We start from the raw sequence: 8,595 nt of genomic DNA, 5'->3' as shown, positions 1-8,595 counted from the left end.
AATACATCTTTTATTTTTTAATATTTTATATTTTATGAAATTATATTAATATATTTTTTTAATATCATATATTTTATATTAACATATTTTTGTATACTTAATTTTTTTATATAAGTATTGGACTTGAATAATTTATTTTTTTAAAATAAATACATATTTCTTCCTAAATTTTATTTAATATCATGTTGCCGAACTCCAAAGTTCAGGAAACACCACGTTTCCCGAACTCCAGGGTTCGGGGAATTTGAAATTCCCCAAACTCTAGGATTCGAGGAATCCCAGCTTCCCCGAACTCCAGCATTCGGGGAAGGCTAGCGTTCCCAAATACCAGGTAGCCATTCATAAACATTCTTCTCTTTAACATCTTCAAATCTCAACAATTTCGATTCACAAATACAAGCTTCACAATACACAAAAAATAGATGAAAATAAATAATCGCACATTATATATATATATATATATACAAAAAGACACATACATATATATATGCGCATACAGACACACAAACATATATTTATATATACTTACACATACATATAGAGATATATATATAGGAAGGAAGCTTAGCGGCCATGGCTGCCGAACTTTATCAATCACGTCCAAAATCCCATATACATATATACAAACACACACATACATATATATATACGCACACACAGACACACAAATATATATATATATACGCACACATACATATAGATATATATAGAGAGAGAGAGAGAGGAAGGAAGCTCGGCGGCCATGGCCGCCAAGCTTCCTTCCTATATATATATATATATATATATATGTTTGTGTGCTTCCTTCTGTGTGCGTATATATATATATGTTTGTTGTATTGATATTTTTTTTATTGTATTATATACATTGGATATGATATTTTTTTGTTATATTGTCTTCGTTTTGGAAGAGAAAGATGGCGGTTTTGAAAGGAATGGGTGGCGGGTAATTGATTGAGGAAGAAAGTGAATGTAAGGGTAAAAATGAGTTTTCAAAATAGGGTATTTTAGGTATATTAAAATATAGCTACGAAAAATAAAACACTCACTGTGAATAGAATTTTCCAAAATTACTCTTCACAGCTCACGTCCTATAAAATTTTCTAATAATTTTAATATACCTGTTTTACCCCCACAACCCACAGTCAACCCTCTCCTCCGATCACTTCTCATTGCCTCGCATCTCTCTTTCTCTCCCACACCATACACACACACACATATATATATATATACACAGCAAGAAACATACATATAAATATATATATTGGGTCGGCCATGGCGGACCCCCCCCACACATATATATATTTATATACACTCATACACCTATATAAATATATACACACATACCTATATATATATATATATATACACAAACACACAAGTTCCATAGCCGCGACCATGAGGTGCAGGAGTTTCAGCAACCCCTGCACCTCACGGTGGGAGGAATTCTCAAATCTCCACATCGCAGGGTGCGGGGGTCCGGTTTTATAAATTTTTTTTATTCCCCAACTGGTGGGGGAAGTTGGTTTCCCCGACTGTTAGGCTTAATTCCTCGATTACTAGCAGTTGGGGAATTAAGCCTTCCCTAGCAATCGGGGAAGGCTGGTTTTATTTTAATTAAATTTGTTTTATTATAATAAAATAAAATAAAAAAATAAAAAAGTATAAATAAATAAATTCTAAATATCTGTATTTTAAGTAATTGTAATTAACTAATTTTAAATTTTAAATCATGTTGAATTTTTTATACCTAAAAAAAATAAAAATTAATTAATTTTATCTTATTGATTTTTTTTAAAATTAATTTATTTATCTTATTGAATTAGGTAAAGATACATATATTTAAAAAAATTATTTTAAATGATGATAGGATTTTTAAATTTATCTTATTGAATTAGGGAAAGATATATATATTTAAAAAAAATTATTTTAAATGATGATAGGATTTTTAGATATGTGTATTTTTAAGTAATTCAATAAAATAAATTAACTAATTTTAAATTTTTTTAAGTATTAAAAATTCAACACCTAATTACAATGATTTAAAATTTAAAATTAGTTAAATTATAATTACTTAAAGGTAGATATTTAAAATTATTTATTTATATTATTTTTTAATTTTATATTTAAATGTATCCACCCTGTCTATATATTTATATGTATGTGTTTTGCTGTAGATATATATATGTGTGTACATGTGTATATGATGTGAGAGAGAAAAAGAGATATGAGGCGATGGCCAACGATGAGAGGTGATCAAAGGATAGGGTTGGCTGTGGATTGTGAGGATAAAATATGTATATTAAAATTATTAAAAAATTTGATGGGACATGGACTGTAGATAGAATTTCGCATAATATTAAAGTGGGCTGGAGATAGAATTTCCCTTGTATGTAATGTGTCTATTGTTATATCTAAATTTTTATAAATTTCAGTTTATATACTTACTAGCACACAGGCAAAACGCACATATCCATCAACGTTAATTACTGTTTTCTATAAATTCAAAAGCTTAAACAAAGAATGTTGGATTTGTAAATTTGCTCTTTTTTAGCTTTATTGAAATTGTTGCTGTAACTGTACTCCAAATTTTCTTTAGATCCCATAAACAATTCATAAGAAATTAGCACTGATTAAACTATGATGTCAACATATACAAACTGTTAAGAAAAACTGGTTACCTTTCATCGGAAATTTCAAATCACGTTATCATCATTTTGAGTTTTTATCGATGACACAATCATGAAGTTTTTGGTCTTATGGTAATTAATTTATTTAAATAAGAATTCAAATATTTTGTATTAATTATTTGGCTCCAATATATCAATATATGATGCTACAATGAAATAAGTTTTTTGCTATATTTTTTTAACGTAGCAAATTTCATAGTAAAATACTAACATTTTGTTACAAATTTATTAAATTATAGACAATTTAAGGGAACTAAAATTTTTCTCACAAAATATAATTTGAGTATGAAAATTTTATCTAGGCTATAAGTTTTATAGTAAAAAATTAATATTTTACTACGAAATTATTAAATGATAGGCAATTTAAATAAGTCAAATTTTTTGCCACCAAATATAGTTTTTCACTACAGAAATTTTATCTACGATTCTAAATTTCGCCAACAATAAGATTTTGCAACAAAATTATTAAATTGTTGTTAAAAGATAAGTTTAATTTTTTTTCAAATCAGAATAATGAAAATTAAAAAATATAAATTATAAAATATAAAATAAGTAAGACGTAAAATTAATAATTATAAAATATTTGTTTGATTCTCTAGCCATTAAATTAATATCTTACAATTGGAAGTGCATACAATTCCATAGCAGTGTACAATTGGAATTTATCTTCTTCAAATCAGATGAAAATTAAAAAAATATAAAATACAAAAAAAAATTAGCGGGAATCCCGTCAATCCAAATTTTCCCCCTAAAATATCCATATACATTTAAAAGTTAAAACATCAAAGCAAGCCATCAATCCAAAACTTTCCATCAAGCCAAATCGAAACCCTTGCAAACCTTTGTATCCCCTTGCACAAAATTAATTTTCTTCAGCAAATCTTCCCTTGGGTCTTCGGTGTGACCTACTCCAAGAATCCTTCCAACAACATCTCCACCGTCTCTTGGTTTGACTCTGGCAGCTTCCTCAGCACTAAAAAGAGGTAGTTTGGACTCCTGATCCGACTCAACATTCATAAATCCAATTTGTGCTTTTCCTCATAATCATCTCTATGTCCAAATTTTACCCTTTTGATTTTGCCCTTATGTTTTAGTTCCACAAGCACACTCTATGTTTTGATAAAATGTCTAAACCACATGAATTACAAATAACAACATTGTTTTGAATACTATATAGATTGTTTTTTGTTATTTCTACGAGATTGTATAAATGATTGTAAATACTAAAATAATAATTAATAATTATATGACTTTATGGGAATCCTATTGATCAGATGAACTTTTCTAGAATATTATTATTTTTAGTGGTACATTTTTAAGTTTTTTGTGGATGGGTGTTAATTTAGGGTCACCCATTTCGTTAGTGAATTTGGGATTCATGATTTCATTTTCTGAATGCTCACTTTTTGTATGTATCTCCATGAGTTTTAATTAGTATTGATTATGACCCCACTAATATTTTTTACCTCGAGAAGATGATACGACTCAACTGATGAAGAAAATGATCATGATATATATATGCCATACCTATAATTTTATATATAGAAGCAGAAACAGAAAGCAGAACCCTTTTAGGAGGAACTAGCAGGCCCCCCCTCCCCCCCCCCCCCCCCCCCAAAAAAAAAAAAACATAGAAAAACCCACCAAGTTTGATATTTTGGTTCAAATTAATGGTTTTTTGGCGCTTTTTTTTTTTTAGAAAGAAGGCAAAGAAGGGAATGGGGCATTTTTTATTACGCATTTTGATGTTATGATGATGATAATAATAATAATAATAATATTAATAATTTTAACAACAGCAAAAATACAATTGGATGGCATTATGAGAAATAAATAAAGAGCACATAGAGAATAGAGAGAGCTCCAACCGAGGTTGGTGGTGGCTGGCTTCACACACACATAAAGCGCTCATGGAAAAACAAGATTAGCAGCTATGTGTAAAGTTGTCCGGTTATCACAAATGAGGGAGACAACAAATGGCAATGTAACATTAAGATCAAGAAGCAAAGCGCACAAACATAATAATTCACCAGTGGCATTAGCAGTTGCCCTGTATTCTGCTCCCGTCAAAGAATGAGATACTGCACTTTGCTTCTTAGATTTCCAAAAAATTGGACTATGCCCTAGAAAAACTACATAACCAGTAGCGGAATGGATAGTTGGTGGATAGCTCGCCCAATCCAAATCGCAATATGTAGTCAAATGCAACTCACTAGTTGAAGAAAGAAAGATGCCTTAACTGGATGTTGTCTTAAGATATTGGAGAATTGTATATGCTGCATTTAAATAAGGAACATAAGGATCTTACATGAATTAATTGGCTCAGAACCTGCACTGGATAGGTGATGTCAAGCCGTGAGAATGTCAAGTGAAGCAATCTACCAATGAGGCAACAGTATTGGCTTGCATCTGAAATTGGATTGCTAACACACATAGCCAAGTTATGGTGTGGCTCCATAGGGAAACTAGCAAGTTGTGCATTTAGAAGCCCTATTTTCTCAAAGAGATCAAATGTGTATTTTCGTTGAATGAGTACTATACCCTCTTTACTAAGGGTCACTCCAATACCAAGTAAATACTTAAAATTACCCAAATTTTTGATGCAAAAAAATGAATCAAGATGATGACCTGACGTATTGTAATTGGATCATTCCCAGCAAAATCGACATCATCTACATAGACTAGCAAGGTTGAAAAAGAGATCATTCGCACAAAGGTGAATAAAGAGTTATTTACGGTAGATTATTTGAAGCCAAGTTGTTGCAAAGAATTGGAAAGTTTTTAAATCAATTTCTAGAGGTTTGATGAAGTTCATAAAGGGATTTCTTTAGTTTGCAGACACGATTATCATGTACTTTACCAAAACCTTATGGCACTTTCATTTACACTTCCTCATGGAGATCACCATGCAGAAAAGTGTTGTTTACATCCAACTGATGAAGTTCCTAATGGCAAATAGCAGCGAATGACAATAAGCACTGCAAAGTAGTGATTTTTTGCAATCGGAGCAAAGGTTTTATGATAGTCTAGCCCTTCAACCTATGTAAAACCCTTAGCAATTAATTGTGCTTTAAAACGCTCAACAGTGCCATTAGACTTATACTTAATATTGTATACCCATTTAGAATCAATGGCATGGTTACCATGTAATGACCAGAATTTATTTATTTAATGTTGTGTCATGCTTTGAGGACTGAGTTGATTAGCATTGATGTTTAATATGTTATATTTTACGGTTATTAATTAAGTGTTGGGTCTAAGTTTGGAGTATCCAATGATATATAATGTCATATTCGAGTTTGGATTCTTGTATTCGAATGGGGTGAGTCACATTCGGATGTGCCTTTGAAATTTTGAGTCTTGCATTTGGATAGATGGTGTAGCATTTGAATATGCTAGATTGGAAATGTTATCTGGATGACTAGAGGCTTATTCGGATGATCTCTTTGAGATTTTGTGAGTGCCATCCAGATGCTACAGTGATCCATCTGGAAAGGGTGTGGTGCATTCGGATAGGAGCATAATTATTCGGATATATGGCCTATATTTCAAGAATTTGATTTCTCTTAGAATCCCAATTTTGACCTCGATATAGTCCGAATCTCAAAAAACTTAAAACATGAAAGTTGTAGATATTTCTCTTGTTGTTCCATATCATCTTAAATCACCTCAATCGGAACTCAGACGAGAGAGTTATTCCTAAAATACAAGGATGTGTCAAAACTGTCTAGAATGTTAGTTTTCATTTAATTCCTCTCGTTTGAATTATCTATTGTAGCATCCGGATGGGACTTTCTAAGATTGAATTCCCAGGCCATATTCTCAATTCAGAAGCTAATTTTCAAGAGACATGTCAGGGAATTTATCCTCCTATCTTGCCACGACTTTGCCAGGTGTCCTCACCCATCAACTTTTGTCCCTTATATATATGTGTGTGTGTGTGTGTGCGCGCGCTCACTAGATGCTTATGTTCATCATTTGGGAGCATTTTCGCGAAGCAGAGAGTAGTAAGGAAGAAAAAGAAGAAGAAGAAGAAGAAGGAAGTTAGCATGTTGTTCTCGGTGAAAGCAAGCATGCTACCCTTTTCTTATCTTTTCTTTACATTTGCAAACTCTCATTTTTTCTTCTTTTCCCTTTATGATTTCCTTTGATGGTTAGCCAGATGGTGTGTGCCCTTAGAACTTAGCTTATGCGAATGAGTGGGTTAGTCTCTCTGCTATGTATGTTTATATATATATACATGGCCGAGAAGCATGTGTATACTTTGAGTTAAGTGGCGGAAGGTTGGGTCATTCTTATATATGGCTGAGACAAGGAGTATGCAGTGCAAGATGTGTTACATACATATACGTATGGCTGAGATGTAGAGCATGAAGAGATGTATATATATATATATATATACGCCCGAGATGCAGGGCAAGTTGAGTTATATGCATATATAATCGAGACTCTATTAACATGGTGAGTGATCAAAATCATGTAGATATGGTTTAGACCCTATGAAGTTCATCATATTGTGCATATATTTATATATGTTGTGTATTTAAATATTCAAAGTATGGTCAAGTAGGTAAGGAGAAGTGGGTTTGTGTTAAAAAGAAGTTACATTAAAGAGAGATGAACATGAGGTTAATAGACGATTCATGGCTTCTCAATTTGGTGATTGTCAATTCGGGGTTGACTTGGTTGGCTCAGTGGAGACTTACAGGTGACTTTGAGAGATTTTATCTTTGATGACTTTTATGTTTTTCGAGGATTAATCTAGATGATGTATTGAGTCTCCAAAATGGCTCAGGAGAGTTTGTTCACTCTCCATTTCCTTCATGGAATGAAGCTAGGCCATCCTTGGGTAGTGCCTAGTTTAGGTGGTTTATGGAATGAAGCTAGGATACTGTGGGTAGGTTCACGCTAAATGTTGTTGTGGCCGAGAGTATTTGCATGTGTTTTCTTTTATTTCCAGTATATTGTTAGTTCAAATGTATGTAGGGGCTTGGGAATATGCATTTGGGGGTTTCATGCGATTGGTGTGATTGGCCACGGACATATTGCATTAGATGTGTTTTCCTAGTAAGGCGAGCAGGGCTTGATGCATGATTTTATGGGGGCTATGTATCATCGTTTATACTTATTATGCCTCTGCATTATATTTAGACACGAGTACTGTATTATATGTGATTTCTTATATGGGCGAGCAGGGCTTAATGTATGATTTTATGGGGGCTATGTATCAACGTTTATTCTCATTATGCAACTGCATTATATTTGTGCATTGCATGGTTAACAACGATGTGTGAGTGTGTTGTGATGGGTTTATAGACGCAGCTGGCGTGCCAGGTTTATGGACACATCTGGCATGCCAGATTTTTTATGGTCAGTTATCTTGTGATGTGATTACAAGCGTGTTAGCGTGCCACTCCGGGTTCTGGTCACCCCGGCCCTAGAGAGCTTTGGCTCAGTGAGTTATCTATTCTGCCTTTCATGGCAATGACAGGTTTGTGATAGGAACTTGGGTGTCATGTGATTCATGAGCATGTAATGTATATTTTAGTATGTGCATATTTTAGTATGCAACATTTTTGTATATCTATCATGTGATTCATGAGCATGTAATGTATGGTTGGTTGTCATGTTTTGCATGAGTTTTGCACTTGGGTGTGAGTAATCTCTAACTTCCTTACTCTGGTCAGCCTTTCATTTCTTATATGCTTGTTGAGTCTTGTGACTCACTCTTGCTTCTCTTTATTTCAGGTAAAAGCAAGGTCAAGTGTGGGGGGGGAGGTTAGCAATCTTTGAGCTATCCCGATCGGTGATGTATAGGGCAATCCTAATAGATCCTGCTTTGGTGTATATCTTGTGATTTTGTGCCATGGATGTTTAGCTTTTGAGTACTTGGCACAGTTTTGTATGT

This window comes from Diospyros lotus, chromosome 7, assembly GCF_014633365.1.
Source record: "Diospyros lotus cultivar Yz01 chromosome 7, ASM1463336v1, whole genome shotgun sequence".
Classification (NCBI taxonomy): domain Eukaryota; kingdom Viridiplantae; phylum Streptophyta; class Magnoliopsida; order Ericales; family Ebenaceae; genus Diospyros; species Diospyros lotus.
Note: the sequence above shows the minus strand (reverse complement) of the source record.